Genomic DNA, 23,490 nt, shown 5'->3' with positions numbered 1-23,490 from the left:
CTGGGTGCTGAAGTGCTGTCTCTGGGCACTGAAGTGCTGTCTCTGGGCACTGAAGTACTGTCTCTGGGCGCTGAAGTGCTGTCTCTGGGCACTGAAGTGCTGTCTCTGGGTGCTGAAGTGCTGTCTCTGGGCGCTGAAGTGCTGTCTCTCTCAATGCCCGTGCTCAGAGGCACCACCTCGCCTGCACTGCTGCCTCCATCCCAGCGCGCTCGGATCCCAGCAGACACAGGCAGCCGCAGCAGGACCGGCACTGGACACGGCGATGCTGCTGCCTCCTGCCCTGGCTCAGCCAGATGTGCTAGTTTGAAGCAGGCTAGAATGTTTTGGTGAGAAAAAGTAGATAATTGGCTGTGAAAGGAAAACAATGGTTATGTCAGCTCCCCTCACAGTCTCTCTGAGATGTATGGGAACAAGAAGGGAAAACATTAGACAACACTTTCGCCATTTCTGTCTTCACTTTCTGGCTGGCTTTGGACTGAGCTGCATCTCCCTAACCTCACTGCCACTCACCTTTGCTTCTTAACCTCTTGGCTGAACCTCTTTTCTTCCTTAAGACTGGGGTAAGGTTGAGAGGGGCAGGGGGAAGGTGCAGGGGTGGTTGAGAGCCCCTCCTGGGGACTCAGGTTTCTGGGAGGGGAGTTGTGCTTCTGTATTGTTTTTACCTTGTCTATTTTTGTGTATTTCTGTGTATACTGTAACTAGCTGCTTGTATATTGTGCTAGCTGTAAATAAATAGCTTCATTTATATTCCCAGGGTCCGACTGAGTTAGCTGGGGTACCTTCTAAAGTGTGGGGGGGCAGATAACAGCCAAACCACCACACCAGGGATGCAGGCTGTGCTGGGCAAATCAATCTCAGGCTCTTCCCTGAGCTGATCTGCTCATGCAGCACCAGTGCTGGGAGAGGGCACAGATCTGTTTTGGTAACCCTGGGAGCATTTGAAGGAGCTGAATTCGCTGCTGGGCAAGAGAACAGGAGCAAGTGGCACAGGCAGGCTGGTGGCAGAGTGGCCATGTCCAGGGCAGGCTCAAAGAGCAGCTCGGGGGTCTGTGCAGCCAGGTGGAGGTGATGGCTCCAGGAAGATGTTGGGCTGCCTGCACTCACCCAGGCTCACAGCAGCGTGTCCGTGGGTCAGGCTGCTGCAGCCCCAGTGTGGAGGCAGCTCTCAGCCCCCACTCAGTCCCTGCAAACTGCAGCTTCAGCATCCAGAGCAGCAGATGAATTCAAACACAGAATCATAGAGCCACGGAGAGAGTTGGGTTGGAAGGGACCTTAAAGGCCACCTGGTCCCACCCTCCTGCCATGGGCAGGGACAGCTCCCACTAGCCCAGGCTGCTCAAGGCCCTGTCCAACATAAAGCAAACATCCACCTTGCATCCTGGCAGAGGCAAGGCAGGACCCACAAGGAGGTGTTAGTAGTGGAGGGGAGAGCTCCAGTCCCAGGCAGGGAGGATGAGCCTGTCTCCATCTTCACCTCAGCAGCCTCACAGCAAGCCCTGTGTGGAAAGCACCCAGGTCACCAGAGAGCAAGAAGAAACTCCCTTCTAGCCTGGCAGCCCAGCAGCTGCAGGAAGCACTGGGTGGGCACACAGCTGAGCAGGCTCCCAGCTGCCTCCCACCAGCAGTGGTTTTGCAGCCAGGCTCTTCTCAGTCATGCTAACAGAAACCAGTGAGTGGCTTCAAAAGTCTGACCTGAAATGTTTTCAGCCTGCAGAAGAGGAGGCTGAGGGGAGAGAGACCTCATTGCTCTCTACAGATCCCTGACAGGAGGCTGCAGTGAGGTGGGGGCAGCCTCTTGTCCCAGGTGACAAGTGGTAGGATGAGAGGAAATGGCCTCAAGGTGCACCAGGGGAGGTTCAGGTTGGATGAGGCTTTGGGCAACCTGATCTAGTGTGAGGTGTCCCTGCCCGTGGCAGGGGTTGTTGGATGATCCTTGAGGGCCCTTCCAGCCCTGACAATGCTGTGATTTGAGCCTGGCTTGCCACTGAAGTCACCAAGTGGGAAGAGTCTATCAGAGCTGGACCTGCACTAAGGCTCTTGCAGAATCCAGTACTAGAAAACACCTGCAGTGTAAGAGAGAACAAAATGCACTGCTCCACTTGCCCTTCCACGGCAGGGGGTTGGAGCTGGGTGACCCTTCAGGTGCCTCCCAAGCCTGGCAGTTCTGCGATGCCGGGAGGGGCATCCCAGCCGGGAGCGTGAAGCGCTGTGCCCAGCAGGTCAGCAGCAGGAGCCTGGGCAGATCCAGCTGCAGGCAGCAGGGAGGGGCTGTGGAGTGGACAAACGCAGGGAGGGAAATCTGTGCTGCGAGGAGTCACCAAGCCAAGGCCCTGGGGAGGAAGGAAGGCTGGCACCATGCCGGCAGGACGTTTGCTGTCCCTGCCAGCCACGCGTTTTTCTTCCTCTCCCCAGCCCCTGCTGTGAGGTGTGGACTGCTCCGTGCTGGGCACACCAGAGCTGCTGGCAGGGCTCAGGACTCTCCTGTTCCACTAATGGGCATGACTCAGTCACCCTGCTCTGGCTCAGTGACCTTTCCTTTTCTAGGACAACTTCAGCTTCTTTCTCCAGCCTCCCAGAACATCACTTCGGTTTTCTTTCCTTGTCTTTGCCAAATGCTGGGTCCCAGGCAGAGGGAAGCAATGGATTAGGACTGTGGAACTGGGCTCCCACTCTGAAGACTGGTCCCAGTTGGTTTGCCTGTTGGGTGGCACTGCTGTGCAGCACTGCCCAACACCAGGGCCCTACTGCCCATATGCCTGATGAAAGATGTTGGGAAAGACAGGAGAGGGTCCTGAGTGATCCTGTGTGATCCTGTGTGCTCCAGGTGATCCTGTGTGCTCCAGGTGATCCTGCTCTGGCTGGGGGGGGGGGGGGGGGGGGCTGGACTAGATGATCCTCTGAGGTCCCTTCCAACCCATGACATTCTGTGATCCTCTGAAACCCTCTGGCTGCAGTGCCTCAGAGCTGGAACAGAGAGCAGGGGCTGATACCAGGAGAGGAGAGCTCTGCAGGTGGACCTGATGCTCCAGGAAAGCTCAGCAGCCAGAAAGGCTGCTCAGGTGCTCCACACCCATACACATCCCTCTGCACAAGACCCTCCTGAGGCTGCAGTCCCAGTTGGCTGCAGGCCCTCAGGTTGTTTTTCAACCCTACACTGGGAGCTTTGGTGTGCTGCTCCCTGAACCTGGGGCGAGTCTGGTCTGGGAACAGTAAGTGAGTGGTGAAGGAGATGCAGCAGGGGGGATTTGATGTTCAGGGTGGGAAGGGATGGGAATGGGTTCCCAGCAGTGGGTCAGAGCAGGGCTGCTCACAGGCTCCCCTGCACCAGGCTCCTCGCCGGCAGACACACAGACGTGAGCTGGAAATGAGCAGTCAAATGCCATGGCTGAGGGGAGCACTACTCTAGCAGTGCTGCAGCACCAAGAGCCAGTGGTGTGCATTGCAGCCCGGAAAGCAACCAGAGCCTGGGCTGCAGTAGGAGAAGGGAGGGGATTCTCCCCCTCTGCTCTGCTGAGACCCCACCTGGAGTCCTGCATCCAGCTCTGGAGCCCCTGGGACAAGAGGGATGTGGAGATGCTGGAGAGTGTCCAGAGCAGGGCCAGGAGGATGCTCAGAGGCTGCAGCAGCTCTGCTGTGAGCACAGCCTGAAAGAGTTGGGGCTGTGCAGGCTGGAGCAGAGGAGGCTCCCAGGTGACCTTCTTGTGGCCTTCCAGGGTCTGAAGTGGACTACAAAAAAGCTGGGGAGGGACTTTTTAGGCTCTCAGAGAGTGCCAGGACTGGGGGGGAATGGAGCAAAGCTGGAGGTGGGGAGAGTCAGACTGGACATGAGGAGGAAGCTCTTCAGCAGGAGAGTGGTGAGAGGCTGGAATGAGCTGCCCAGGGAGGTGGTTGAGGCCCCATGGCTGGAGGTGTTTGAGGCCAGGCTGGCTGAGGCTGTGTGCAGCCTGCTCTAGGGTAGGGTGTCCCTGGGCATGGCAGGGGGGTTGGAACTGTCTGCTCCTTGTGGTCCCTCCCAGCCCTGCCTGATTCTACGAAGGGCAAGGTACAGACCAGCTGCTGCTGTTTGTTTATAACCAACACTGACCCTCCTCTGCACCCACACAAGGATAGGGAGCACCAGGCAGAGAGAGGGAGCAGCCAGGTAGGGAGAGGGAGCACCAGGCAGGGAGAGGGAGCACCAGGCAGGGAGAGGGAGCACCAGGCAGAGAGAGGGAGCAGCCACCACACAAAGAGGCAGCAGTGCTGAAGCAGGATGAGCTCTGTGGGTGCTAAGAGCAGTGGATCTGAGACTCACAGAGTGACTCAGGCTGGAAGGGACCTCAGAGCTCCTCTACTCCAATCTCCCTGCCATGGGCAGGGACACTTCTCACCTAACCCAGGTTACTCAAAGCCCCATCCAACCTGGCCTTGAACACCTGCAGGAGCTGTGACCCTCTGTGGACAATCCATTCCAGAGTCCCTCCTAGTGAGGAATTTCTCTCTAAGATGAGTCTAAACCTGTTCTCCCTCAGTTTAGATCCATTTCCCCCTGTCCTATCTGTGAGGTCCTTGTCAAAAGTCCCTCTGCAGCCTTCCTGCAGGATCCCTGTAAGGTGCCCCTGGAGCCTTCTCCTCTGCAGGCTGCACCCCCCAGCTCCCTCAGCCTATGCTCAGAACAGAGCTGCTCCAGCCCTGGCAGCATCTTTGTGGCTTCCTCTGGCCTCTCTCCAGCAGCTCTGAGTCCTTCTTCTGCTGCGGACAGCGGCACTGGAGGCAGGATTGGAGGCTCTGAGCAGAGCAGAGCAGAGCCAAGGGGCAGAATCCCCTCTCCTGCCCTGCTGCCCACACTGCTCTGGCTGCAGCCAGCACACAGCTGCCTGCTGGGCTGCAGGAGGGCACTGCTGGCTGCTGGCAGCTGCTCAGCAGCGCCCCCAAGACCTTCTCTTCAGGGCTACTCTCAGGCCACTCTGTACCCAGTTTATATCTGTGGCCGGGGTTGGCCTGGCCCAGGTGCAGGACCCTGCCCTGTGACTTGCTGAACCTGATGCAGCTGGCTCTGGCCCACTCCTGACGCCTGTCATGCTCCTTCTGGATGGATCCCTTCCCTCAGGTGTGTCCCCTGCACCACACAGTTTGGTGTCTTCACAAACCTGCTGAGGGTGCACCCATGCCAATGCCCATGCTGCCATGAGTGCTGCCAGTCAAGCTGCCCAGCAGCAGCAGCTGTGCAAGGGCAGGAGAGGGGGCAGGGGAGTGCTGGGGCAGGCGTGGCACTGAGCAGCAGCTCCTGTGCTCCCGGCCCAGCTGTCAAAGGCAGCAAGTGACCACCTGGTGGGACTCACAGACGCAAGGAGTCGTTTCAGCTGGGCAGCAGCATTAAGAGCATCGAGTCCAGCCTTCAGCTTAACGCCACCATGGCCATTAAACAACATCCCCAGGTGCCATGTCCATGTGTTTCTTGAACGCTTCCAGGGCTGGGCACTCCACCACCTCCCTGGGCATCCCTGACCACTCTTGCAGGAAAGCATTTTTCCTAACAGCCAAACCCCACTTGCTTTGCTTCTCTGCTTCCCTTGCCTGGCTCTCTGCAGCAGCTCCTCCTGGGCCAGGGCAGTGCTGAGCTGGGTAACATCCACCCTCGCTGCCCCTTGCCAAGGAGGCTGAGGCAGACCGAGGCTGAGCTCACAAATCTGTTTTCTTCCAGACTGTGTTGTGCCTCTGACCTCTCCAATTGGAAAACGTGGACAAGAGTAGAGAGAGTGAGACACAGCTCTGCTTTTCGCAGCCCACTTTGCCCTTCCAGTCCCTCCTTGCTCCAGCAGCCACAGGCCTGCCCGAAGAGGAGGAAGGCAATGGCTGTGAATGTGAGCCTGTGTCCTTGGGCTCCGTGTCCTGCGTCCGGCCCAGCCTGTTGCTACAAACGCCCTGACGCCCACGTCCCACTCGATCAGAACACAGCCCACGTGTTTGTCACAGCCGAGTGGATCTGGAAGCTCCACGAGTCCGTGCAGGTGCTGGAGCCCTGTGCTGCAGATCTGGCTGCGGATTTCCTGCCCCAGCAGAAGTGCTCTTAGGCTCTGCGACGGCTTAAAATCCCAGCGAGCTGCAGCAGTCACAGTGCTGACTGCGCTCAGCAGAGCCGAGACAAAGCCACTGCCCTCAGCAGGCAGAGGGGAGGCAACCAAGAGAGCACTTCCCACGGCTGATTCCTTGGCCAGGGCGGTCTGCCACGGGGGGCAGCCAGTGCTGTGTCCTAACGTGGGATCCCTCTGCCCCTGAAAGCATCAACAGCTTCAGCGCTTCTCTAGCTCCAGCAGCTGGAGCAGCAACCTGCAGAGATGCTGAAGACAGCTGAGGGTGAACTTTTGAAGCCCAAGGACCACTCCAAAGGGTCACTTTTAAAACCCAGGCTGGCTCAGGCACTGCAGCAGGTCTGGCTCGGAGAGAGAGGGACCGCGGGGGCAGAAAAGGGGCAGGGACTGCACTGCCCCCATCACGGTGCTGAAAAGCCTTTCCAAAAAGCCTCCTCGCTGGCTCCCAGTCCCCCACGCCCACAGCAGCCACGCTGGCTTATTGCTTTTGCTTGTTGGGCTGTGCTTTCGGTGGGGGTGGGTTTGGCTATCTAACGGCAGCAACAGGCTGCGAGGCAGCTGGCTCGGTCCCCAGCAGGGACTGAAACCGCCTGGGTCTGGGGGAGAGAGACTGACTTGCTCTTAGATGTTTCCCTGTGCTGGAACTCAGGTACAAGAGAGAGCAAATATCAACAGCAAGGCGATGTATTAAGGGATAAGGTGAATGGAACAGAGAATCAGAGAACCACAGAATCAGGCAGGTTGGAAGAGAGCTCCAAGCTCATCCAGTCCAACCTAGCACCCAGCCCTGTCCAGTCAACCAGACCATGGCACTAAGTGCCTCATCCAGGCTTTTCTTGAACACCTCCAGGGACGGTGCCTCCACCACCTCCCTGGGCAGCCCATTCCAATGCCAATCACTCTCGCTGCCAGGAACTTCCTAACAACATCCATCCTAGACCTGCCCTGGCACAGCTTGAGCCTCTGTCCCCTTGTTCTGTTGCTGGGTGCCTGGCAGCAGAGCCTAACCCCACCTGGCTTCAGCCTTCCTCCAGGTAGGGAGCAGGAAAGGGATTACATTGGAGGGGGCAGACAGGCTTCCCAATGTCCAAGCCCTTCTCAGTTTGCCCAGGAATGTTTCCAGAGAGTGATGTCTTCAATTAAGTTCTTCTTGGGAATTCTCTTGTCTAGCAGCCGTTGCTCAGGTCTTTTTAACACAGTTTTCAGTCACAGCCTTAGCTGCATGTCCAGGTGTACCCCCCGCAGGAAATCTGCCTGTGTATTCCCATGTCTTTGCAGGGCTCTGGCGCTGGGGAGGACCTCAGCCCCCTCCTGTGCCGTTTAACTTCCACACACCCAATACACCTCCGGGGCTAATCAGGCCAGGTGGTGAATACTTTGCATGGTCCAGAAGCCTTTCACACCATCCTCCCTTTCTGGGGCAGCTGATGTGCAGAGACTTGGGGAACAGGCCCTGGGGGTCTGGCCTGATGCAGAGCTCCACAGGAGCCTGCGGTGTGAGTGCAGCCCAGACACAACCCTGTGCTGGGCTGCAGCAAGGGCAGTGTGGGCACAGGGCAAGGGAGGGGATTCTACCCCTTGGCTCTGCTCTCCTCACACCCCACCTGCACTCCTGGGGGCAGTTCTGCAGCCCCCAGCACAAGCAGCACATGGAAGTGTTGGAGCCAGTCCAGAGGAGGCCACCAAGATGCTGAGAGGGCTGCAGCAGCTCTGCTCTGAGGACAGGCTGAGAGAGTTGGGGCTGTGCAGCCTGGAGAGAAGAAGGCTTGGAGGAGACCTTGGAGTGGCTTTCCAGGACCTGAAGTGGGCTACATGAAGGCTGGGGAGAGACTACTGACAAGGTCTGGGAATGAGAGGAGGAGGAGGAATGGGTTTGAACTGGCAGAGGGGAGTTTGAAACTGGACGTTAGGAAAGGTTTCTTTGCAGCGAGGGTGGTGAAACCCTGGCACAGGTTGCCCAGGGAGGTTGTGGAGCACAGAATCACCCAATGTGATCTTCAACCACATTCTGTGCTTCTGTGCTCCACAACCTCCCTGGAGGATGAGGTCTTGAGCAACCTGTTCTAGTGGGAGCTGTCCCTGCCTATGGCAGGGGGTTTGGAGCTGGATGAGCTCTGAGGTCCCTTGCAACCCAAACCATTCTCTGACTCCATGCTCTTTGTTGCACATTCTGGGAGTCTTTGTGCCTCGCAGGGGTCTGGCACCAGCAGTGGAGGTTCACCCCTCACCCCCCTCACTCCTATGCCCATCCCTGGGCACTCAGGCACACTACCTGAGCAGCTGCTGCCTGGGGGTAAAGGGTGGGCAAGCAAAGACATCTTTATCCTTGTTGGTTTACTTGCACAAGGGAGACAAAATTTAGCCTCTCATAGGCAGCTCAGCTCCTTGCTCCTCTCCAAACAGGCAGCTCTGCCCAGGACTTGTCTTAAATCTTGGAAGAAATGTTTTGAGCTGTCCTTGGCTGGATTCACTCTGAATTTCCAGCTCCTGATAAGGTGGCAGCTGTGTTTGGGGTAATCCCTCTATGTGCAGTGCTGCAGGTGGTCTTGGCTCCAGGTTGCTCTTATGGCAGTGCCATAATATGGATCACAGAGTTGGAATTGCTCTGATTTGTGTCTGCTGCCCAAGAATCTGCAGAGCCTGAGCCTCTTCAGTCTTTGAGGGCCTGATCAGTGAAGGTGGTTCTGTGTTTCAGACCTGCTGGCTTGTGAGTAGAGGACCTGGACTTACCTCAGAGACCAGTGAGCAGCTGGGGGTGGAAAAGCCTCACAACATCTTTATTAAGTCCTTAGTGCCTCCATCAGTTATGGTTAGAGTGCAGAAAGCATCACAAAATCATAGAACCACAGACTCAGTCAGGGTTGGAAGGCACCACAAGGAGCAGCCAGTCCCAACCCCCCTGCCATGCCCAGGGACACCCTACCCTAGAGCAGGCTGCACACAGCCTCAGCCAGCCTGGCCTCAAACACCTCCAGCCATGGGGCCTCAACCACCTCCCTGGGCAACCCATTCCAGCCTCTCACCACTCTCCTGCTGAAGAGCTTCCTCCTCATGTCCAGTCTGACTCTCCCCACCTCCAGCTTTGCTCCATTCCCCCCAGTCCTGGCACTCCCTGACAGACAAAAATGTCCCTCCCCAAATTTTTGTTGCCCCTTTTAAATATCGGAAAGGCCACAAGAAGGTCACCTGGGAGCCTCCTCTTCTGCAGCCTGCACAGCCCCAATTCTTTCAGGCTGTGCTCACAGCAGAGCTGCAGCAGCCTCTGAGCATCCTCCTGGCCCTGCTCTGGACACACTTCAGCATCTCCACAGCCCTCTTATCATAGGTGCCCCAGAGCAGCCGTGGGAAGTGCACCCAGGGCAGCTGTGGGAAGTGCACCCAGAGCAGCCATGGGAAGTGCACCCAGAGCAGCCCTGGAACTGCACCCAGAGCATCTATGGGAAGTGCACCCAGAGCAGCCCTGGGAAGTGCACCCAGAGCAGCCCTGGGAAGTGCACCCAGAGCAGCTATGGGAACTGCTGGTGGCTGTCAGACAGCTCCATGCAAACTCCTCTGTAGGGAGACAGAGCCCCAGTGTCACTGGCATACTGCACCGGCCGCAGCAGTTAGTGCTGCAGACTGCCCCCTGCAGCAAACAGCCCAGGTTTAGACACTTGTTTTCTCTTGCCCAACACTTAACACCTTCCTTCTGGCTGGGCTGTTCCCAAAGCTGCAAAGAGACAGAACCAGTCCAAAAAAATCATCCCAACCTCGCTGACAGCAGCTAACAGCCTGCCTGTGATTCCCTGCAGCTGCACAGGTGTTTGTGCCCCAGCACATCACTGCACTTGGCACCGTGCACAGTCTGGAGGGGAACAGACACTGCTCCTGCAACTGGCAATGCAGCCTGGAAGTGAGCAAAGGAGGACAGAGAGAAACAGAGAGAAGAGAGGAGGGGAGCAACCTGAGCAAGGGCCGGTTGGTAAAGAATCTTGGTGGTGCACAGATAGATCCCTTTTGACTTCCTTCTCATCTGATTGTGTGGCAGATCCCAAATGGAGGTAAACCACTTGGGTTAGGTCTAAGTGGAAAAAGCTGACAAGCTTCCAGCTGCACAGAATGTTCTCTGAGTTCCCTCATCTGCATGTTCCCATTCCTCACGCTGAGTGAGCAAGGCAGAGGCAAAAGCACATCTAGACCCAACGACCATCACACCCTGCTGGCTCCAGTTCTTCACTGAGTTCCTCACAAATTAAGACAATCAGGTTGGTCTGGAAACCTGCATAGCCAGCTGGGCACATGGAACAAGCCCTTCTGTTCCCTCCTCTCCCACTGTCAGCTTCTCCTTTGCTTTATCCCAGTTGCTGGACACACTTCCAGGCAGTGAGGGTCTCTGCAGCCTGGGTAAGCACAGTATCATAGAGCACAGAATAGGCTGAGCTGGAAAGGACCTCCAAAGCTCATCCAGTCCAACCCCCTGCACTCAGCAGGGACATCCTCCACTAGAGCAGGTTGCCCACAGCCCTGTCCAGTCTCACCTTCAATATCCCCAGGGATGAGTCCCCAGTCACCTCCCTGGGCAACCTGTCCCAGCAAGTCCCAGCAGCCTCCTGGTGCAGGACTTGTTCCTCACATCCAATCTCCATCTGCTCTGCTCTGCTTTGCAGCCATTGCCCTCATCCTGTCCCTGCAGCCCTTTGGGCACAGCCTCTCTGCAGCCTGCTTGCAGCCCCTTCAGGCACTGGCAGCAGCTCTGAGGTCTGCCTGGAGCCTTCTCCTCTCCAGGCTGCACACCCCCAGCTCCCTCAGCCTGACCCCACAGCAGAGCTCCTCCAGCCCCCTGATGATCTTTGTGGCCTCCTCTGGACCCTCTCCATCAGGTCCATGTCCTTCCTGTGTTAAGGGCTCCAGAGATGGACACAGCCCTTCAGGTGAGGTCTCAGCAGATCAGATCAGATCAGATCAGATCAGATCAGATCAGATCCCCTCTCTCCATCTCTTGTCATGCGCCTTTTGACACAGCCCAGGCTGTCATTGGCCTCCTGTGCCACAGGCCACCACTGGGGCTCTGCAGCCTGGGTAAGCACAGCAGGTGTGAGAGGTCACCACGAACCTTCTGCAGCCCTCAGCTGCTTTGTGGGCAATGCAGACCATCCCCAAGCCTTGGAGTGAGTGTGGGAAGGTAAAGCACTGCTGCCACAGTGGCACAGACTGTTACAGCTGGCCTGGAAAACCTCTGACCTGTGACCTCAGTTGTTGGGATCTGGCTGGAAAATGGGGGGCACAAGCCCCTAGAAGTGTGTACAATCAAGCCTTGGATGTGAGGTGTGAGTATTGAAGACAGTAACCGCAGGGCTGTGTGTGAAGAAGCTCAGAGGAATTTGTCCTTGAGCCTTCTGATAGGCAGGTTCCGTGGGGCTGTGCAAAAGCAGGAGGGGATCGGCAGGAATATGCAAATTCCAGTACTTAGGTGCACTAAAAATGCTTCTGCAGTAACCGAGGAGGTTACATATTCGAATATTTAGATGTGCCAAATGATAAGGAAAAGTATCACTTGTATGCTGTGTGTGTTTCACACTTCTCACCCTAACTTTATGTGCTTTGTAACTGTCCTGGAGTCCTGTACCCCTAAATTCCTCTCCTGCCCGGACTTCGGGGGGAAAGGGGAAAAGCCGCCTGGTTTCCCCCCCCCTCGCCTGCCCTGCAGCCGAGAAGGGGGCGGCGACTGCCCCGTGAGTTCCCGCGCTGGAGCCAGGCTGGGATTGGCCGTGCGCTTTCGCGCCTAAAGTGTGGTAACTCTGCCCTTTGTCTAGCGAAGGGTATAAATATTGGGGGTCTTCCCGCCTTTGGGGGTTCCCGCTTTGGATTTTGCCCGTGTTGGACGCATGTCTCTGCCTGAGCTGCTCACTCTCCTGTGCCTGGACTACAGAGAGACCAAAGGATTCACCTTCCTGTCAGGCACACCTTTGTCTGCCTAACGACCCTTAACGACCCTTAACGACTCCTGCAGCCTCTGGAGGAGGAAGACAGACCGCACGAGCCAGCCTGAGTGAGTTATTTGGCTTAGCTTAATTTAGTAAGAAACCGCTATTAATTAATAGCTGAGTCCTTTTCCAAAAACTGACTTCCAAATATATATAGTCAGATTATTAATGGTATCCTCGTAGAATTCTCATGCAACTGAACCTGTTTATCAAACGAAATTAATCTTTGTATATATAGTTGTGGGGGCGGGTTTTGTAAAAATAAAAAATATCTATTTTTGATAAATTTTCTTCTCGGCCACGTATTTCTGCCCTCCGCAACAGTAACTTGGAGTCCGAGGCTCTCAGTAAAGAGAAGGAGCTTGGATTGCTTAGCCCAAGTTTAGCCGTCGCCAGGTCCCGTTCCCTTCCGCACTCAGTGCAACCTGCAGTGCTTCTTCCCACAGCGGAGCCCCCAGCCCTGCTCTGCAGCGGCGCAGCTGCCCTCTGCCCGTGCCTCGGGCTGGCAGCCGCGGACGCTAAGCACCCCAGGAGGAGGCTGCCAGGGGCACGGATGGCTCCCGGGGGGCGCAGCCCCGAGCCGGCTGCCTGCGGAGCGGCAGAGGTGGGCACAGCCCAGGCTGAAGCCGCTGCTGTCAAGGGGGAGTCTGCGCTGCTGCGTTTGGGCAGCGGCTCAAAGCTGCCCGGAGCTGTGTGTCAGACCCTTCACATTCATCTTGGCCAGCTGCAGCGCTGCGGCGTTTCGGGTTCGGTGTGGCCCTTCCCCACCCAGCAGAGATGCCTGAAGTGCTCTCAGCTCTCTGACGAACTCCTCTCCCCCTCCTGTGGGTGATGAGCTTCCTCCCACTGAGTAGCTGACTCGGTAGCTGCCTTAAGGGGGCTGGCAGGAATTCCACCTTTCCTCTCTATTTTTTCCCCCTAGTGTTGCCATTTAAACCTCACTCTGAAGAACCCTGGGTGTGGCACCAGAGGTATAATCCTTCCCTTCATGGAGGTTCCTTGCTCCTGAAGCCACTCAGAGAACTCTGAAGTGCAGTTTGTTGCCTCCTCTCTCTGAAGCCAAAGAAGAGCTGATCACTCAGACTTCATTTCCAGCACAGATCTCTGCTAACCTCCACAGAAGACCACAAAGCTTTTGCTGTTTTCTGCCAATCATACAGTCACAGAAGAGCAGGGGTTGGAAAGGACCTCCAGAGATCATCCAGTCCAACCCCTCTGGCAAAGCAAAGTCACCCAGGGCAGGACACGCAGGAACACAATCAGATGGGTGCAGAAAGTCCCCAGAGCAGGAGACTGCACAGCCTCTCTGGGCAGCCTGCTCCAGACCTCCAGCACCCTCACACCAAAGAAGTGTCTCCTTATGTTGAGGTGGAACCTCCTGGGTCCAGCTGGTACCTGTTGTTCCCTGTCCCATCACTGGGCACCACCACAAAGAGCCTGGCACTTTCATCCTGACCCCCAGCCCTCAGATGTTTACAGACATTGATCAGGTCTCCTCTCAGCCTTCTCTTCTCCAGACTAAACAGCCCCAGGGCTCCCAGCCTTTCCTCAGAGCAATCCGGTTCCAGTTGCCTTCATCATCCTTGTGGCTCTCTGTTGGACCCTCTCCAGCAGATCCCTGTCTCTCTTGAACTGGGGAGCCCAAAACTGGATCCAGTTTTGCAGGTGTGGCCTCAGCAGGGCAGAGCAGAGGGGGAGGAGAACCTCCCTAGAGCTGTTGGACACTTCCCTGGCTGCACCCCAGCAGCAGAAAGACTCAAAGATGCCAACAGTGCTGCTCTCTCAGCCTGACAGGAGAATGTGAGGCACTCCAAGGCAGCCAGCTAAAGGCCAGCAGCTTTCTCCCACCAATTTATTTCACCCCAGAATGCTGGAGAAAAGGAGCCATGGAACTGGTGTAGCCCACACCAGCTAAACACAGGAACTGGGAGTGGGATCATTCCTCATGGGCAACCCCAAACCCTGTGTGATCTGTCCTAGGTGATCCTGCTCTGGCAGGGGGGTTGGATTAGAAGACCATTCAAGATCCCTTCCAGCCCCTGACCTTCTGTGTTTCTGTGTGACTGAACATCTGGCAGCCAATGATCTCCACCAGCAGACAGCTTGCAAAGTAAGAGGCAAAAGCAGCTGAAGTGTCTTATCAGTAAAGACTTCTGGTATGGAAGATAGAACCTGTGGAAGTGGACTCCACAGCAGACCCAAACCCACTGAGGAACAGCAACAAGCTCCTTGCAGCCACTGTTGTGTAAGGGCTGTGGTAAGGAGGGCAGAAGAACACAGGGCAGCACTGAAGTGGTTGACTGGAAAGACCTGGAGGTGCTGTAAGGTGTCCAGACCAGGGCCACAAAGATGACCAAAGGGCTGGAGCTGCTCTGCTGTGAGAAGAGGCTGAGAGTTGGGGTTGCTCAGTCTGGAGGGGAGAAGGCTCCAGGGAGACCTTATTGTGGCCTTGCAGTATCTGAAAGGGACTACAAGAAAGCTGGGGAGGGACCTGTCAGGGTGTCAGGAGTGGGGGGAATGGATCCAAGCCAGAGGAGGGGAGATGGAGATTAGACCTTAGGAAGAAGTTCTTCAGTGTGAAGGTGCTGAGAGCCTGGCACAGGTTGCCCAGGGGGGTGGTGGAAGCCTCATCCCTGGAGGTGTTTAAGGCCAGGCTGGATGTGGCTCTGGGCAGCCTGATCTGGTGTGAGGTGTCCCTGCCTGTGGCAGGGGGTTGGGACTGGATGACCCTTGAGGTCCCTTCCAGCCCTGCCAGTTTTGTGATTCTGTGACTGTAAGGAAATAAATCACAACTGCTTGGCCAAAATAAAAGGTGGGTGCAAATGATCCCTCTGGTACATGGGCTTGGGGTGGAATAGATCCCACAGGAGGAGGAAGCATCTCTGTAGTATGAATGCTGTTGCAGAGGGGCCTGCTGAGATGTCAGTCAGAAGAACACCAACAGTTGTGGTCTCCCAAGTGCAAAACGACTTACTTAGACTGGAAGAGCTGCCAGCAAGGCCTGTGGAGGGGCAGAGCAGAGTGGAGCTACAGCAGGAGTGGTTTGTTTACCCAGGAAAATGTCCCTGTTGCATAACTCCAGCAGGGCACACCAAAAGTGCCCAAACCAGCATCTGTTTGCAGGAACAGAGATGAATCATGGCTGAATTGGCTCAGCCCTAAAGAGTCTTTTATGAAAGTCCTGTGATGCAACACCAGCAGGATGTGCTCAGCACTCAGCTTATCAGCATGGGTGCCCCACTCAGGCAGGGAAATCAGTGCAGCCACGGAGGTTCCACCTGCAGCTCTCCGTCACTGGCTCCACCTAGAGCTGCACCTTTTTGCTCAGGCAGCAAGAGCTGCCGGCTCGGGGGGGGGGCAGCAAGAGCTGCCGGCTCGGGGGGGGGGGGTGGGGCAGCAAGTCCCCTTCCCAGCTGCCTTTACCATCAGCTGTGCGGAACACCGACCACCTCAGCACCCCCCTGCAGTAGTGCTGATGGGGCCACAGGCGGAGATGCTCCAACTGCAGACGGTTAAACTTCCCATCCTTCAGTAGCCTGAGCCCTGCACATATTAATGTCAGCTCACCCACACAGACAGGGACTGCAACAGGAGAGCAGAGCACATAAAGCTCCTGGTGCTGCTAGAACGACCAGCAGTTGGGGGACCAGCAGAGGTGAGCAGGAGATGAGAAGAGAGCAGCAGCACACGGGAGATGAGAGCTAAGCACCAGCACACAGCACAGCAGGGGTCAGCACCAGCACACTCAGAGCAGAGGTCAGCACCAGCACACAGCAGAACAGGGGTCAGCACCAGCACACAGCAGAGCAGGGGTCAGCACCAGCACACAGCAGAGCAGAGGTCAGCACCAGCACACAGCAGAGCAGAGGTCAGCACCAGCACACAGCAGAACAGAGGTCAGCAGCAGCACACAGCAGAACAGGGGTCAGCACCAGCACACAGCAGAACAGAGGTCAGCACCAGCACACAGCAGAACAGGGGTCAGCACCAGCACACAGCAGAACAGGGGTCAGCAGCAGCACACAGCAGAACAGGGGTCAGCACCAGCACACAGCAGAACAGAGGTCAGCAGCAGCACACAGCAGAACAGGGGTCAGCAGCACACAGCAGAGCAGGGGTCAGCACTAGCACACAGCAGAGCAGAGGTCAGCACCAGCACACTCAGAACAGAGGTCAGCAGCAGCACACAGCAGAACAGAGGTCAGCAGCAGCACACAGCAGAGCAGGGGTCAGCACCAGCACACAGCAGAACAGAGGTCAGCACCAGCACACAGCAGAACAGGGGTCAGCAGCAGCACACAGCAGAGCAGGGGTCAGCAGCAGCACACAGCAGAGCAGGGGTCAGCACCAGCACACAGCAGAACAGAGGTCAGCAGCAGCACACAGCAGAGCAGAGGTCAGCACCAGCACACAGCAGAGCAGGGGTCAGCACCAGCACACAGCAGAACAGAGGTCAGCACCAGCACACAGCAGAGCAGAGGTCAGCAGCAGCACACAGCAGAGCAGGGGTCAGCAGCAGCACACAGCAGAACAGGGGTCAGCACCAGCACACAGCAGAGCAGGGGTCAGCAGCAACACACAGCAGAACAGGGGTCAGCAGCAGCACACAGCAGAACAGAGGTCAGCACCAGCACACAGCAGAGCAGAGGTCAGCACCAGCACACAGCAGAACAGAGGTCAGCACCAGCACACAGCAGAGCAGGGGTCAGCACCAGCACACAGCAGAGCAGGGGTCAGCAGCAGCACACAGCAGAACAGAGGTCAGCAGCAGCACACAGCAGAGCAGGGGTCAGCAGCAGCACACAGCAGAGCAGGGGTCAGCACCAGCACACAGCAGAGCAGGGGTCAGCAGCAGCACACAGCAGAGCAGGGGTCAGCACCAGCACACTCAGAGCAGAGGTCAGCACCAGCACACAGCAGAGCAGGGGTCAGCACCAGCACACAGCAGAACAGAGGTCAGCACCAGCACACAGCAGAGCAGAGGTCAGCACCAGCACACTCAGAGCAGAGGTCAGCACCAGCACACAGCAGAGCAGGGGTCAGCACCAGCACACTCAGAGCAGAGGTCAGCACCAGCACACTCAGAACAGAGACCTTGTCTTTTCCATGGGTCTGCTTGTCCAAAGGGAGTCTCCATCCTGCCAGGAGACTCCCTTTACACCTGGTCCATGGCGACAAGGTCTGCTCTGAGCCTTCTCTTCTCCAGGCTGAACAGAGCCTCTCCTCACACGCCAGCTCCTCTAGCCCTCTGATCATTCTCCTGACCCTTCTCTGCACATTTTTCTGCCTGTCCACTTCTGCTTGGTGTAGTGAGGATGTTTGGTTTGTATCCTATCAGCTCGATGCTCAGGTCTCTGTTCAGCTCAGGATCAGCCTCTGACAGCCCCTGAGACCTCTTCCCTGTTGCTCCAGCTGCTTTCCCTCGCTGCCTTCCCACTGCAAGCTGGGAAAGCAGCACTCTGGCTGCACCGTGCAGGCTGCCAGCCCTCAGAGCTCCCAAACCCACCCCAGCCTGGGGCTCGTTAACCTCTTCCTGATTTTCACAAAGCCTGTAAGCACCACGAGGATTTTAGAGGTCTGCTTCTGTGTCTCATTCAGCTGAAAGCAGGTTCCAAAGTCCCTGCCAGACAAAAGGCAGTGCCACACCGTGTGGGAGTGCTTCCCACAACTGGACCAAAGCCCAGCCCCTGAACTAGTGGCAGTCCACAGAACCACAGAATGGTTTGGGTTGGAAGGGACCTCCCAAGCTCATCCAGTCCAAGCCCCTGCACTCAGCAGGGACATCCTCCACTGGAGCAGGTTGCCCACAGCCCTGTCCAGCCTCACCTGGAACATCTCCAGGGCTGGGCCTCAAGCACCTCCCTGGGCAACCTGTTGCAGTGCTGCAGCAGCCTCCTGGGGCACAACTTGTTCCTCACATCCAATCTCCATCTGCTCTGCTCTGGTTTGCAGCCATTGCCCTTGTCCTGTGTCTGCAGCCCTTTGGGCACAGTCCCTCTGCAGCCTGCTTGCAGCCCCTTCAGGTAGTGCTATTAGGTCTCCCAGAGCCTTCTCTTCTCCAGGTGAACTCAAATTTAATTTTCTTTCTCTAATTCAGATGTGCTCTGCCCTGCCTGCTGCACACAAGCATGAAAGACTCCAAGCACTCCAGAGTCTTGTTTAAGCTTTCACCTTGTTGCAACATCAGGTGGGGAATGATTCAGGTCCACTGAGAGCAACAGATCAAGTCTCAGCTCCCACGGTAGGAAGCAGACTGTGCTGGAATCAAACCAAGCAGCTCTGGCCGAACACTGGACAGCTGTGGTATGGTTCAAACCACTCCCACAAAGTCAGCTGCTCAACTACAGCCAGCCAAGGCTCTGGCCCATAACCCACTTGTCTTTGCCTTCCATATTAGACAGATTCATTCTGAAATGGGTCAAGAACTGGCTGGAGGGCCAAGCCCAGAGAGTGGTGGTGAATGGTGCCACATCCATTGGCAGCCGGCACCAGTGGTGTGCCCCAGGGATCAGTGCTGGGCACAGTCCTGTTCAATATCTCTATTGATGATCTAGACCAGGGGAGCAGTAAGTTTGGAGATGACACCAAGCTAGGAGCAGTGTGGAGCTGTTGGAGGGTAGCAGAGCCCTGTAGACGGACCTGGCAGGCTGGATGGGTGGGCAGAGGCCAATGGGATGAGACTGAACAAGGCCAAGGGCAGGGTTCTGCACTTTGGCCACAGCAACCCCAAGCAGCACTACAGGCTGGGGCCAGAGTGGCTGAGAGCAGCCAGGCAGAGAGGGAGCTGAGGGTGCTGGGAGACAGCTGAAGAGGAGCCAGCAGTGTGCCCAGGTGGGCAGCAGAGCCAATGGCATCCTGGGCTGGCTCAGGAGCAGTGTGGGCAGCAGGACAAGGGAGGTTCTTCTGCCCCTGTGCTCGGCACTGCTCAGGCCACCCCTGGAGTGCTGTGTCCAGTTCTGGGCCCCTCCATTCAAGAGAGATGTTGAGGTGCTGGAAGGTGTTTGGAGAAGGGCAGCAAGGCTGGGGAGGGGCCTGGAGCACAGCCCTGTGAGGAGAGGCTGAGGGAGCTGGGGGGGTGCAGCCTGCAGCAGAGGAGGCTCAGGGCAGAGCTCATTGCTGTTTGCAGCTGCCTGCAGGGAGGCTGTAGCCAGGTGGGGTTGGGCTCTGCTGCCAGGCAGCCAGCACCAGAAGAAGGGGACACAGCCTCAAGCTGTGCCAGGGCAGGTTGAGGCTGGATGTTAGGAGGAAGTTGTTGGCAGAGAGAGTGATTGGCATTGGAATGGGCTGCCCAGGGAGGTGGTGGAGTGGCCGTGGCTGGAGGTGTTGCAGCCAAGCCTGGCTGGGGCACTTAGTGCCATGGTCTGGTTGGTTGGATAGGACTGGGTGCTAGGTTGGGCTGGATGAGCTTGGAGCTCTCTTCCAATCTGATTGATTCTGTGATTCTATGGTTCCATGAGACAAAGATGTGTGGGAGCAGCACTGCCTCAGCAGCACGAGCAGAAGCCAAAGTGCTGTTGCCTTCGCCCGCTCGGGCAGCGAGCAGGAGGTCAGGCTGCAGTGTGGTCTGAGTGTCCCTGGCAGCTCTCTCAAATGCACCTAAGGGCCTGTTGAGCTTGCAGGCTCCTGGGCACGAACTGTGCAAAAGTGAGAATGCACAGGATGGTGCAAAACCAGGGGAGTGTCCAAAAGCGGGGACGGTGCAAACAGGAGCCTTGCAAAGGTGGGAGCTGTGCAAAATGGGGAGGGTCCCGCAGGGGAACGCTGCAAGGCAGGACCCCTTCTGTGCGGGGGCTCTGCCGGGGGGGACGCTGCACCTTTCCCCTCACGCTCATTGTGCTTTCCTAGGCAAGGTGCCCATTTACAGAGGGTGTGAAGGACCCAGCCAGCCACCAGCCCACTCCTGCGTGGGCTTCCACACGGGTCAGTAGATGTGTGGAAAAGGCCTTTTGCTGCTGTGGCATCTGAGGATTGGGCTTTTGCACAATAAGGTACCCATAGGCCTTAAGCAGTGAAGCCACAAGGTAGCTGGTAGTGCTAGGAGTTGCCAGGTGTCCAGGAGCGAAGATAACGGAGCTGCAGTGAGTGTCGGGAGGGTCCAGCAGGCATCCCTGGTTGATGTCTGAAGAAAAGCCAAGAGGGCAAGTTCACCTTGTAAAGAAGAGCAGCTGTTGTTTCAACCAACAGGACCAAGGGGTGGTGCTCAGTGAGTTCTCTGGGGCCAGGGAACACTCTCACACAGGGGTGCCCCCCTCCAGGTACAGTTTCCATACTTTATTATAGCTTAAGCACTGAAACCACCAGGAGAAAGGTACACTGGAACCCACGGTGCCTGTGGCTCACATGCTACAGCCACAGGGAGAAACTAGAGCGCTGAATAAGCCGTGGCAAACAATCCTGAGTGGCTCTCCCGGCCCTTGGTGGAAGGGCAGGCTGCACTCACCCCATCCACCGGCCAGCTGAGCCTGGTGCCGCTCGCGGCTCGGCCGCCGCTGCTCGCGCTGCAGATGTGCTCAGAGCCCTGTGCCGCCTGGCCAGGGCGGCCCAGAAAGCCAGGCCAGGCGGAACCGAGCCCCTCCCTTACCTCACCATTCCCTACGTAAGGACTTTCCCCGCTGCCCATGCACATCGTTGGCTTCGGTGGTCGCAAAGGGAGCCTTCATCATCTTCAGCTCCCTCTGCAGCTGGTTGCCCTCTACGGAGCCTTTCAAGGTCATTGCAGGCTCCACATGCTGCTTAGCCCACACCATATCCCGACCTCTGATTGCAGGGGTGGCACTTGCAGGCTCTGTTTATCACTGGAGAGCTCAAAGACCCTGTAGTTCTCAGCTCTTGTCTTCTGTTAACCTAGCAGCTCTTTGGCCTCTTGTCTACTTCTGACCAAACACACACCAACTCTTTCCTCTCACAGGTGGGGGCCAAGGGGGGTTAGGGGTAGTGCTTAGGAAGTGGAAAAGAATAGCCATGACTGTAGCAAGCTAATAGAGTGTTCTCTAGTGCTTACCCTGCACGAGCACTGTTACCTGCTGCCAGTGTGTGCCTCTAGCAATAGTTACTTGCTATGCACCCAGCACTCTTTGCCTTTTTTTACAACAAACCTCTTTTACTTACATTTCAGAGTGAGTTTGTTTCCCACACTGCTCCCTCTTCAAGCCCATGGTGGAGGGAAGCAGGTTTTTGTGCCTTCTTCTCACCCCATTCAGACGTCTGGAGATGGAGTGAGGAGGTGGGCAGAGAAGAAGGGCTTTGGAGTGCCCCACAACACCTGTGCTGCACCAGAAGGTGCTGGGCAGCATTGGCATCAGACTGGCAAGATCAGCAGTTTGCAGCAGTGCAGCTTTAGCCACCCAACCGTGTTCCAGCTATCCAGCAAAGCAGCACTGCCAGGCAGCCACTGTCAGGTTCACTGCCTCAGAGCTGTCACACCGAGAGCAGCCAGCACCGGGGAAAAGCCTTTCTGAACAGAGACCTCCAGAGAGCATTGCTCACAGCTGTGAACAAGAATCAGCATCTCTGGCTTCTTCCTCACAGAAGCCTGCACAAATGAATCAGCTCAAACAAGTTCACTCTGATTAATCAGAGGATGTGCCAAGCCCAGTCAGTCCCGGGGCCATCAAGTGCCATGGCAGCTCGTGCCCATGCCAACAGGAAATCAGTTCCACCGCCACAGCCAGCACCTTCATGCCAGCAGCCTGAGAGCAGAAGAGTTGCCACTTGATCAGGACTGAACACTGAAGCTTCCCTTGTTGCTTCAGGAGCAATTTGCCATCGTGTGCCAGTGGGTACGAGCACACTTGAGGACAGCCCTGCAAAGGGCAGCTGGACAGAGACACTGCCTCAGCCTAGCAAGGATGTGGGCACAGGAGGAAACACTCCTTGGACTACCTGAAGGTGGGTTTGTAGCCTGAAGGGTCAAATGTTGCCCTAAGCAGTTATGGCCTTGGGTTGGAAGATGCATGTGGTTTAGTACCTGCATCTGTGCCATCTGGGCCTTAGGAACCATGTCCCAGAGCCATTCAGCCTTTCTCCAGTTCTGCAGGTGGGTGCAAGTTTACTTTGTGGCTTGGAAGCTACATAAATCCAGTGTGAACGTTGTGACCTGAAAGCATGTCCCTAATGAGGAGAGGCTGAGAGCCCTGGGGCTGAGAGTCTGCAGTGGAGAGGCTGAGAGGGGACCTGAGCAATGTCTGTAGGTAGCTGAGGGCTGGGGGGCAGGAAGGGAGGCACAGGGACAGCCTCTGCTCACCTGTGCCCTGCCACAGGACAAGGGCAAGGGAGGGAAACTGCAGCACAGGAGGTTGCAGCTCAGCATGGGAAAGAACTTCTTGACTGGAAGGGTCCCAGAGCCCTGGCACAGGCTGCCCAGAGAGGTTGTGGAGTCTCCTCCTCTGGAGCCTTCCCAGCCCTGTCTGGAGGTGTTCCTGAGTGACCTGCACTAGATTCTATGGTCCTGCAGGGAGTTTGGACACGAAGATTTCCAGAGGTCCCTTCCAACCCCTGCCATGCTGTGATCTGTGACTCTCTGGAACGGCAGCCTCAGTAGTCAGCAGTTCCCCCTGGTTTCTGGCAGGACAGTGAACATTGTCTTCACACACCACACGAAATGCTTCCTTTTGCTCTCTCCCTCGAGTTCTAAAGGAACTCCTGGGGCTCCCTTCCGTTGGTCTGCACTCCAGAGAAGTGTTGTTTTGTCAGCATCGGTGTGGATGGGCTCCGCAGGTTCCTAGGATGTGGCTGGAGTAGGAGTTATGGGAAAACAGCAGGAGAGCACCTGCTGGAAAGGTAGTTTGTGACACTCTCCCAGGAGCTCACGAGATCTGGAGCCTGATGCCCTGCTGAGTGTCGTGGGCTGGCCATCTGTTTGCCAAGAGCCTGCCAGGGCTGAGCATGGCTGCCAAGCACTCACCGTCAACCACAGCAGTGGAACTGACCACAGCCAAAAGGGTGGTGGCAGCTACATGCTAGCGAAGCCTACAAAGGTGTTTCACGCCTGGTGAGATACAAAGAACAGTCTGAGGGACTTTCCAAACTGCTGCCCAGTAGCCACTGATGCCAGCCTGCCAGGCTCTGCTCCAGGGGCAGCCCAGGGGGTGGTGAACAGGACGGGCGAGTGGAGAGCTGCCATCCGGAGGCACCTCACCTCTGCGGGCTGCAGAAACGGGCCAAGAGGGGCCTGCTGAAAGTCATGAGGTAGCCGAGGAGGAGGAAGACCTTGCAGCAGCGCTGCCCAGCTCAGTGCAAGGCTCCGAGGAGAGCCGAGGGAGCACGGTCGGCTCCGCGCAGGGCATGAATGGCATTGTGGGGCAGCGCAGCCGCCCGCCGTTTGGCTGGTAAGGGGGCGGTGCCAGGCAGTGGCTGGAGGGCGAAAAGGGGTTAGCGGAGCATCCCCGCCACCCGGAGAGGCCGCATCGCCCGGGGTCTGCCGGCACAGGAGAGCAAACGCGGATGGGAGCGGGTAC

This window comes from Pogoniulus pusillus, chromosome 29, assembly GCF_015220805.1.
Source record: "Pogoniulus pusillus isolate bPogPus1 chromosome 29, bPogPus1.pri, whole genome shotgun sequence".
In the NCBI taxonomy this organism is placed as follows: Eukaryota; Metazoa; Chordata; class Aves; order Piciformes; family Lybiidae; genus Pogoniulus; species Pogoniulus pusillus.
Note: the sequence above shows the minus strand (reverse complement) of the source record.